We start from the raw sequence: 12,372 nt of genomic DNA, 5'->3' as shown, positions 1-12,372 counted from the left end.
CACACGCTCACAACTGCTTAAAAGTGCTTTAATCACTCTGTATCCAATGGCCCTTGTTCTGCCTTGCAGCAAAATAAATGGCCTCTACAAAGGTCAAACCCAGGACCCTGCACACCACAGCCCATGTGATTTACCAATAAGCCATGGCAGATATACATAAATCTGATGTTATCACAAACATATCGTCCAGCACAGTCATGCAACAGCATAGGAAATGTATATAATTATGTAGATGTATGTGCATGTGTATGTACAGATATATAATATATCTATATCTATATATATATATATATATATATATATATATATATATATATATATATATATATATATATATATATATATATATATCTATATATAGATATGAAGAATGAACGTCATGACAATAAAGCATACAAAAAGAATGAAAAGGAAATCAGCAGCAACTCCAGTATTATTTAGTGCCGTCATCTTATGTCATATCAAGCTGGGCAGGGATGAGAAAATCAGTGCTACTCAGACCACAGGCAGGATACTACCAGTGGGAGTAACATTGTCGATCTGCTAAGTCTACTTTACAAACAATTACAGGGTAGTCCCTGGTGGGACTACCCAAAAATTGCGAAGTTGTGTGGACTTCCAACCATTACACAAGCAAGGGCAGGTATGTTCAAGGACCAAATGGTGGGAGAGCCTGATGATACATGGGTTGGGACAACATACGTGTAGGGTCCCTAATGCTGGGGAGAGGTCAATGTGTGGAGGTGTGCTATGGCTGTGATAGCAACTGGAGAATGGATGGTTTGCATGTATGTTGAACTCGGGTGGGGTGGAGGAACCATAGGTATGAAATTATGGATCCAGGAGTGTCAGGGTTGGATGACCTGTTTCTAATTGGACCGCCTCATGGAGGTCAGCGAGTTCGTTATAAGTATATATGCATACACACATGCATACATCTATATGTAGAAGTACATTCCCTGTACCACATTCATTAATTCATTTTGCAGACATAATTAACATGAAAATGCCCCTACAAACCTCAACAGTAGATAGAATAATAGGTTGTGCATAAGAGGGAAGGGATGAATCTGCAGAAATGCCGAAGTGTGTACTTTGTCTGAAGTCAGTGCTGTTCTCAAAAAATAAAATGTGAAGACTTTCTCACTATGAAATAGTGGAATCATTCCTGTGATGTGCCTGCTACAGCAATGCCAATCACTAAACCGGTCCTATTTGTAATATAATTTCGCCGAACTCGTACATTATTAGCTTTCATGTGTAATGTGTGCATTATCACATAGTCATAGTTATTAATTTATTGTAGTGTCTTGTTAACGGAAGTAATGATGTAATGAAGGATAGAGTCTTATTTTGAAATAAAGACATGTGTGTCCCAGGTGGGATAACCCAAAAATTGTGAATAGTGTCCTATCGGTCACTCATGTCACCAATGTTTGTGGACTAAAAGTTTGGGATGTCTGAGGATACATGGAGTGAGTAAACCCATGGGATGGGTCCACAGGAGTAGGGAGTGGCCAATGTGTAGTGGTGTGGATACACCATATATCCAACTGGAGAATGGATGACTGCTGTGTCAGTGAAGTGTTGGGGTGGGTGTTTGGGGAACTAGGATCCATGGGTATATGGGTATATATGCAAATGAAGCAGCACAGCAATAGTATAGTGGTTAGAGCATCCTCTTAATGAACAGACATTCCTGGTTTGAATCCCACTGCAGCGCATACCATTTCCCATTGGTAATCTGTATATGAACATATTTTGATATCCGTCTGCTGTATAACCTGCATAATAACAATTAAAAATTAACTGGAGTGAAGTGTCAGTGTCATAATGAATAAGGCACTAGTAAGCAGGTTTAAGCATAAATAAGCAGTAGTAAGCACATATAGGCACCAGTAAGTGTGTTTACGTGCGTTTGCGCTGGGGTATGAATTGCCTATACAGATTAAGCAAAGTAGAAGCTAACTGAGTGTAAGAAACTGTAACCGGAGTTTAGCATTGCTTAGCTCCACGCAAACCCACGCACACCCGCTCACAACTGCTTTAAAGTGCCTTAATCACTCTGTACTCAATGGCTCATGTTCTGCACAACAACAAAATAAACAGCCTCTGCAAGGCTAGAACTCAGGACCCTGTACATTATAGTCACAGTAGTTAACCAATAAGCCATGATAGCAATACATATAAAGGAGGTATCAGCAAACTAATCCTCACCACAGGCAAATCAAATCAAACATGTGAACTGAATCTATGTACAGTGTAATGTTCTATAACTTGCCATAGACCATAAATATGTAAATTGGAGTACTACAGTAAACACAGAGTTGAGGTGTCACTGTAATAAAGTTTTGAAGTCCTCAGGACCCCATACAATGTATGTACACATGAATCACAGATACCAGACACATATATAACCTGTAATGAATAAGACATCGTTGAGAAAAGGCAAATAAAATGCTAGATAACCAATAAGCAATGCTAACCGCAGCACAGCCCAACTAAGTAATTGTAAGCAATGTGTAGAGATGCCAATACAATATGCCCACAGGTACACCTCTTTAAGCAGTGCCAACCTAATGTAAGCAGGTGTGCCCATAGCTTAGCCTTTTTGAAACCGGCCAATTATGGAAAAGTGCGGAAATTTGGCCCTACTTAAACTGAAGAGGCGAGAATATGGCTCATAACTGGTTGAAGCATCCCCCTGCAGGCAGAATGGCTGGAGTGGAAGAAGGCACTCACTTTAAAGCACAGCACTGGGGCATCCAGGAGCCCAAATTCATGGTATAGCTCCTGGTAAAGCACCATGACAGGAGACTACTGCAGGGCCAGTACCAGGGCTCGCAGTACAAAATGGAGGCCTGGGACAGTCTCGCCCGTGACCTCACTAGTGCCACAGTTATCCCCTGGACTGGTGTGCAGGTCAGGCACCACCATGCAGACCTGAAGAGGTGGAGGGGGCATATCCTGGAACAGTGGATCCAGGAAGCAAGGCAAATGCAGAATGCCCCAGAACTGAGTAAGTACTCCGTCCACTACATAGTTAATAATTGTCTAGCTTGTGTATACTATGGATAGGTATGGCTAAATATCACTGTAATTCTCTGACAGTTGCAGATGAACATGCTGCAAACCAGCAAGCATATGATGCTAGGCTACAAAGGATATATCTTGAGGCAGGTTAGTAAATAGCCTGCATGTACTGTCATAACAAATAAATGTAAAATCCTCAGAAAGTATTGTACCAGTATACAGAATTGTGTAATATGCTGCGAATAAAGGTGCAATCCCTGCATTGCTTCTGTTTACTCTGCAGTCATATGTTGTTGTACTGTTGCAGTTAATAAATAGTACTGTTGTAGTAAGCAGTGTTACCCACACTGTGGTATGCAGATAAAATGTGTATGAAGTGCTGGATAACAATGTTGGAAGTGCGAACAAGTCAGTCATACTAGACAAAATACATTGCAAAGCCTCACAACAATTGCCTGATAGCATAGTGTACAGTGATCTTAACTATAATGCTTTTGTCACACACAGCAGGGCTTTGGATCTCAGGAGCGCTAGTAAGTTGTATGCATAATCATTCCACACAACTTCACACAGTTTGTTAGAATGTTCAGAGAGAAAGCTGAATGAATATTTACACTTAACAACTGTACAGATTTTGCTAGAATGCTCAAATAGAGAGTGGTATGCATATTCATACCCCTCAACTGTTCCAATCTGCCCAGTATGTCCTGATAAATGGCCCACATCACCTGCCTTTTGCCCTGTTCCCCTGACAAATTAATGTGATGATCCAAGAAATGTAGGCAGCTGTTAATAACATATAACTGATAGTCAGACTTGTACATAATCAGAGAATGTGCATGCAAACATACCTGTCATCCCAGCATCTCACCCAAAGTGTATGAGAGCAGTCTCAAAACATGTTGCATTAACACCTGCATCTTGTCAAGCCTGTACGTAAGACACAGGTCCCGTACATACTAATCTACAAACATACCATTGTACAATATAACGCCATTGGGTAGTGTAATAATACATGTAAGGGACAGACCACTGCAGTGACTATGAATGTTGTGAAAACTACAAGGATGTATTAGTTGTTAATTGAAGTCTCTATCTCTCACCCCTACCATATGTGCAAAAATAACTGATTTACACAACTCACTTCGGATGTCTACACTCCTAACTTTTTTTGGAACATATGTCTTATTGTTTTATAAATATTCACATCTGTTTCTATACATGTGCCATGTTACATACTCCCATATTGGTGGCCTGTTGCCATCAATGAAACCTGCATGTTGTTGTAATGGCTACTGTTTACCCATATATGCATGTATTCTGCCTGCTTTGCAAGTATTTATATCTGGTGCCCTGGGTAATGGGAATACCTATGCATGCTGTTATAATTAATTGTGAATGTTGGTGACTATTACTAACCCATATCTGCCTTAAACATGCAACAACATAGCTCATATGGGAAGGCCGGTCCCAGCGGACCCACCTGTCCCACCTCCACTGGCCATGGCACTGGGCACCAGCACATCTGGGGCCCAGCCTGTGACCTCCTTGTCCATTGGCCCTGCACCACCTTAGAGTGGAACCACCGCAGGGGATGGGGCTCGCCCTCCTGGGAGCAGGAGCGGATAGGAACCTGTCACCCATGGTATGGTCTGGGCTGTGGTGCGTAGGGAGCTCAACAGGGAGATTCGAGACAGCCTATGCCAGCTTGAAGGCCAAGTGGCACAACTAGAGGGTGAGCCTGCCCCCTTCTACACAGCCCCCAGCACAGCCACCTTCTGGACTGTGAAGGTGAAGTGGTGACTGCCCATAGGTGAGGACCTCAGTCCCACTGTATCCATTTGTGGGCTCATGGGCTTGTGACTTCCAAACACCCCTCCCAGTACAAGGTGCCCCCCCACATGTGTCACATACCACCCCTGTACGCATCTTGTTTTGTCTTGTCTGTCATCCTACCCAACCTCTCCTCCCTGATCATACCTACTCTCCTTCCCCAACATCCCACTCTCACCTAAAAATAAAAGAAAAAAAGGGCAATCTGTTCCCGCAAAAAAAGAATGCCCCATAAATAGTTGTCCATTTCACACACATGTCCACTGGACACATGTAAACATTTCTAATTGGCATCACAACATACTATTGTTGTCCTCACCCCTCTCTCAGGGCTGTGAGTGTCCAAATGTACCATCAAATTTATTGCATATGCACAGCTGTTGCTGTAGAAGAAATGGACAGCTATGGACCTTCCCTACTCCCTACCTGCACATCCCTAGCTACCTTGCCTACTGTCTTTCCCTCTTTGTGCCCCTTTTTCACCACTTTCCTATCACCCCTTTTTTCTTTTCCTTTAAAGAAATTAGCGCAGGGGTAAGCAGGAGTAAGCACTTTTAAGCAGCAGTGAGCGGGTTTCAGCCTGTTTGCGTGGGGTGGTAAGCACTGCTTACACAGGTTAAGCAATCAATAAGGTAACTGAGTGTAAGAAACTGTAACCGAAAGTACCCACTGCTTACCATCGCGTAAAGCTGCTCACACACGCTCACAACTGCTTAAAAGTGCCTTAATCACTCTGCATCCAATTGCCCTTGTTCTGCCCAGCAACAAAATAAACAGCCTCTACAAGGCTCAAAACCAGGACCCGGCACACCACAGCCAATGTGATTTACCACTAAGCCATGGCAGATATACAGACATCGGATGTTATCACAAACATAGCATCCAGCACAGTCATTCAACAGTATAGGAAATGCATTTTATTATATAGATGTATGTGTGTGTGTTTATGTCCAGATATATCTACATACACAGATATAGATATATATATAGATATATCAAGAACAAACCACGTGACAACAAAGCATTAAAAAAAATGAAAACACCAGCAACTCCTGTATTATGCAGTGGTGTTGTCCTATGTAATATTAAGACTCCCTCAGACAGACATGTGTCATTAATACACACAAACATTTGTACATTGCCCAAATACATTACTCTGAGCATTTTATTTACATTAACAAAACAGTTTCTGTCCAGTCATAATGTAAGAACAGTACTCTTGCAAGGTGCTGTGTGCAAAATCATCATCATTAAAAAGTTAAACGGAGTAACCATAGAGGGACCGATAGTGTTGTGTGTACACTGGGGTCGTCTGCATCACATGTACCTGGAACCTTTAGGAGTCATGTGCATACCAGGATCGTGTGCCTGAGAGAGGGGTGAGGACAACAGTAATATGTTGTGATGCAAATTAAAAAGGTTACATGTGTCCAGTGGACACGTATGAAATGGACAGCTATGTCTGGTGCAAAAGTCATTCTGGGAACAGATTGGCCTTTTGTTTCTGTTTTTGTAAGGTGAGAGAGGGATGTTGGGTAAGGGGAGTAGGTATGCTCATGGAGGATAGACTGGGTAGGATGACAGACAAGACAGCATACAGGGGTGGTATATGACACATGTGGGGGGGACACCTTGGACGGGGAAGGGCATTTGGCGGTCACAAGGCCATGAGCCCCCAAATGGAAACAGTGGGACGGAGGTCCCCACCCATGGGCAGCCACCACTACACCTTCACAGCCCCAAAGGTGGCTGTGCTGGGGGCTGTCTAGGAAGGGCAGGCTCACTCTCTAATTGTGCCACTCTGCCCTCAAGCTAGCATAGCTGGCCTCAAAACCCCTTATTGAGCTCCCTACGCACCATGACCTGGGCCATACGATGGCTGACAAGTTCCTGTCTGGACCTGCACCCGGGCGGGCAAGCCCCGTCTTCAGTGGCGGTTCCACCCAAAGGTGGTGTAGAGCCAACAGAGGTGGAGGTCCAAGGCTGGGCCCCAGACATGCTGGTGCCCGGTGCCATGGCCAGCTGAAGTGGGACAGGTGGTTCGGCTGGGACCTGCAATCCCATACAGCCTATGGTGTTGAAGTTTTAACACATATAAGGCTTAGTAATACTCAACAGCATTCAGGATTACTTATAACAGCATGCATAGATATTACCATTAACCCAGGACAACAGATGTCATACATTTGCAGAGGGAGCACAACACATGCATATATACTGCATGACATCTGTCCAAAGCGTAGATCACTTGTGACTGCAGCTATGAACAGTGGCCCATTATTGGTATGTCACTGTGATAACCTCAGACAGTGACTGTCATACCAATATTTCATGTGACGTATGTCCAATCAGGTATGCGATGTCAGTAACTCTCATCACTGTCACCATGTACTGACTGTAATCCTCACACTATGCTTCTGCAGTTCACAGATGTGTGTTCTGTGAGTAACACAAGAAACAAATGGTTCCACACACTGACCAGTCCACAGATGACCCTACAGATGGGGGTTTCCTCACAAACAGAGCACTGTGTTGTCAGTTATTAAAACACACAGACTAGCCATTACCACACACAACCTGTTAAACCAGCAGTAGTCTGAATGAAGCATAGCTACACTTACATGCTGTAGTCATGTCTGGCATATCACCCTCCTGTCTTTAGGCTATTTTCCACAGTGTATGTTGTTTTAGGAATATCCAGATTTCATCTGTGATGCTGTTTACCAAACACCAGATCCAGGTTCCACTCAGCGACTGTCATGGGCAAACACCAACATGATGTTCCTAGATATTGTACTGTGTTTCCATGCAAATGGCTATGGGAATGTCACCACAGCTGTTCTACATGCAATCAGCTAGAGGAGGACTGCAATAGGTGCAGAGGCCATCACCTAATCATGCCCATCACTTACAAAACACAAGCTGCTCCTGAGCAGGTGTACATCTCCACATCTGCCAGAGAGTGTGTGGGAAGGACAGACAGAGGCAAAGTACATAAGAGAAGGGCTGGAAGACTAAAACCTAAGCATTTTCTGTCACACACCTACCAATACAGAGGTTCAAACCCTTGACTGACTAGCCATTACTTTTACAAGTGCATGCAGTTACTCCATGTGCCACATAGCTGACATGTTGCTGTGCTGCAAGAACATATATGTGTGCTGGTGAGCGACATCTGCTACAGAGATATAGTTGACACAAATTAGGTGTAGCACACATGGCTGTCCACAATGACAGATGTCATTGTCAACACAGCCACACTCTATAAGGGAATCAGACACATTGGCACACTTTGGCAGGCTCACACATACACTTTCTAACTACTTAGTTTACCACACTACAGTAATGCACAGGTATTACATGCACCACAGTGGTTATCCTAAGGTTCTATGGGCTAGGGCATGTGAACATGTCTGACATCAGTCAGTATGCCAATGGGAGTTATATTGGGTGTGACTGTGGTTGGGAGCATCATGCCCCACATACAGACACAAGGTGCCAGTACTGACATGCATGTGTGCATTGCTTCATGGGTGTGTAGTGGTTGGCTGTGCAAGATGGCTGTACAAGGCTGGGTGAGGGGTAATCCTTGGCATCAGGCCACCTGACAATGGTCTGCAGTGTGGTTCAGGGGTGTAGTGTCTGCAATGTCCCACACAGATGGGTATTGTATTAACCGTCCTGTCATCCTGATTACTATTGTGTGTGGCTATTGCGTTGCAATGCATGCCATGTCTGGGTTTGATAGGCCTTGAAATGGACATTGTCTGGGATGTGCATGTCCCACATTAATTTACAGTGACATGTTTAAGTGTACTTGGTTTGCTGAGCACATGTTATGTACACAGACCGTTGCCATCAGATGTGCCAATCCTGGCCTGGTGTGGCAGGACCTGATAATAGACAGCAGGTTGACCCTGCACCTGCATTGATAGCATGATACAGGTATTCCCTGGTGTCAGTGGCATCTGTCCATACAGGGCATGTGTGTAAAGCATTGTATGTCCTTTGTGGATCACATTTGATGGCACCACATATGTTGCAGGTGTCCAGTGCGGAACATAGTGAAGGTGCATTGTCCACAATTATGTGCCTATTGTACTGGTGGACAGTGTGCCATGCCCTCTGCAGCCCACTGCAATCACACCATGCTTACTATCTGTCAACAATGTGCAGGGTACTAGCAACATAGCAGGATTTTTCTAGGAAAGTGTGTTTGTGTATGACACATGGGTTCAGACTGTATTCTGGGTAATAGTAGGGTTGCTTACTTTGTTCACCAAGCCTTTTGCCAGATGTAGGAGTCTGGTTTGCCAACCCAGTCGCTTGGCTGATTGAAATCTGTAATCCTCGCGAGGTGGACATTGTGACATATAATATGGCCACCAAATAGGGAAACTACAAAACCCACTCCTCAACATGTTCAGTGATTAGACACTCACAGCCACCTCCACACAGGATATGACTGACAAACACACACACACACACACACACACACACACACACACACACACACACACACGCGCGCACCTGCCATGTCTCAGAATAGAACTCCTGCCTAACTAGTTTATCATATTACAGCATTACGCAGTTATAACATGCTCTACAGAGATTACTAGGCTACCTCATACCCAAAGGTGTATTTTACAAGGAATGACATCAGCAGATTTACCAAAGTAGGGCATTTCAAATTTCCTGCAAGTGAGTAGCCTAAAATGCATTGCTCTCAAAACAGACAGTGAGACACACACATAACATCCACAACTGACATGTGTGGGTATAGAACCTATTACCAAAATCTATATCACAGTACTGCATGGAGATGTTATAAGATGCACCACAGGGATTATTAGGAAGCTTGTTCCCCAAAGGTGTACTTGACAAGGAATGACATCAGCAGGATTACCAAAGTAGGGCATTGTAAATGTCCTGCGAGTGAGTAGCGTATAATGCATTGCTCCCTACACAGGCATTGAAACACACACAAGACATAAATAACTGCCATGGTTGTGGATGGAACCCTACCACAGTTCTAAATCACACTTCAGCAGTATGCAGTTATCCGACGTGCTACAGAGATTACTGGGTTGCAGCATTCCCAGAGGTGTACTTCTAGGTGGGTGACATCAGCAGCCTTGCCAAAGTTGAGTATATGAATTGTAAGGAGTGTGAGTACTCTAAAAGCATTGTTCCTTTCTCAGGCAGACAGAAACACACAGTTACCAAGTCTGGGATTAAAACACCTACCAAACTAGTTTACCATACTACAGCATTACATAGTTATAGGACACACTATGGAGATTACTGGATTACAGCAGTCCCAGAGGTGTATTTCTAGGTGAGTGACATCAGCAGGATTGACAAAGTAGGGCCAATGAATTATAATGACTTTGACTAGCCAAACATGCAGCACTCTCTACACAGGCATGGGAACAGACACCAAAGAACCCACATCTCCCATGTGTGAGACTAGAACCCATACCAGAGTTCTATATCACACTACAGCATTACACTGTTATAGCATGCACCACAGAGATTGCTGGAGTACTCGTTTCCCCAAAGGTGTATTCCCCAGTGATTAACATCAGCAGGATTGCCAATGTAGGGCATTTGAATTGTATTAAGTGAGACAAACCTAATTTCCACAATTAGTCTGTATGCATTAGTCGCTGTCCTGGCTAGACGAAAATACCCCACCTTTGCAGGTCATGAACCCAGGACACTGTACATTATAATCACAGTAACTAACCACTAAGCTATCACAACAGTACATGAGACTGAAGTTTCAACACAGCAATCCCAGTATAGGCTAATCAAAGTGAACATGTGAAAGGAATGTATATACAGTTGTCCATAAAAGACCTCCCCAAAGCCAGCTTCATGCTACACAAGGCAGAAGTGACAATGTTTGTGACACCCATGGAGACAAGAGCTGACAGTTCTACAGATTGTTCCTGTACTAAGGTACTGTATGAGCACATCCACTTGTGCATGATTCCTGACATCCCACATGGAACCACAATGCTCACCTCCCAAATAAGCAAGCCAGTCTGGTGGTCTCCTGCCATTAACAGAGTATACAGCAGAAGGTAGACACTGTTGAAGCAAAAAGGATACTCCAAGGATGCAAACAACTCCCTTACCAGCCACAGTAAGATGTTGAGATCCCCCATAGAATCCTCCAAAGCTGGCTATGTAACTAAAATCACCACAGATTCCACAGACAACCATACACCATTCTATAGTTATGTCCTGAATCTAACAGGAAATGCTGAGACGTGCTCTGAGCTACAACAGAATGGCATTACATAGATTTCTCCCACGGATTGTGCCAATATCCTGGTGGATTGGTTTAGTGCCATAGTCACCCTCTCTCACCCCCAAAAGGGCCAATGGCAATATGAACAGAGTTCCATTGGCCAGTAATCATGGCCACACAGGCAGAAAATGCACTATCCACAGCTAAGAATACATCTTCCATGGGACCAGACTGCCATTTGTAATCATAACCTCACATCAGGCCTGGTGCAAACTGAGTGGCGCACAGCTGCAGTTATCCAACTCCACAAGGGGAGATCTACCTTGGATCCCTGGAACTACTGTCACATCAGTGTGATGAGCCTGATCTGTATGGCCATGGAATGCATTATTAGGGAAGTTTGGAACACAGACATTGACAACCCTCAAACACTGGAGCCCAAACAGATTGGGCTCATGGAGTGCCAGTCTTGCCTCCTGAAATGGATTGTCTGCTTTGACTCAGTCTGCATAGCTGTTGAAGAGAGTAAGGCAGTCCACAACGCCTATGTGGACCTCAACAAGCCCTTCAATACCATACAGCAGTCTGGAAACATAGACTAACACAGTAATCTGGCCATACATCCCTATGCCACTTGATGGTTTGACACATGGCTTACTGACAGAACCCAAACTGTAGGTGTAACTGTCTCCAAATCCATCCCCAGACAAGTGACAGGTGGAATGCCTCAAGGTTCAGTCCTGGGACCACTGTTGTTTGAATTCTACATCTCTCTAGTAAAGGCCAACAGTATGGGACTCTGGCTAACAAAGGTAACAGATGACTGCAAAATGGGAGTCATTATGAGCCTGACTGTACTGCATGATATGTTACTGATACCAGCCTGACATCATACAGGTGGGATGGGGTACTGTTAACATCTTGTGGCCTTGTTGTGTAAGGTCCTGGTTATGGGATCTGCAGCAGTTGGTAGTGTATTGCAGGTCACACATGTTTTGCTGTGGGGGAAATACCTATTCGTGCATGACGTATGTTGTTTGTGCCTGTCAACCCCATTCATGGTACATGTGGACATATATGTTTCTGCTATGCTTCCACCTTATCTACAGATGTATGTCCGTATATACCTATATAGATATAAATATCTGCATACACATATGTGGATATATATATATATATATATATATATATATATATATATATATATATATATATATATATATATATATATCATCTCTCTCTCTCTC

The sequence above is a fragment of the Protopterus annectens genome, chromosome 2.part2 (assembly GCF_019279795.1).
Source record: "Protopterus annectens isolate FY-2018-M chromosome 2.part2, PAN1.0, whole genome shotgun sequence".
Lineage (NCBI taxonomy): Eukaryota > Metazoa > Chordata > Ceratodontiformes > Protopteridae > Protopterus > Protopterus annectens.
Note: the sequence above shows the minus strand (reverse complement) of the source record.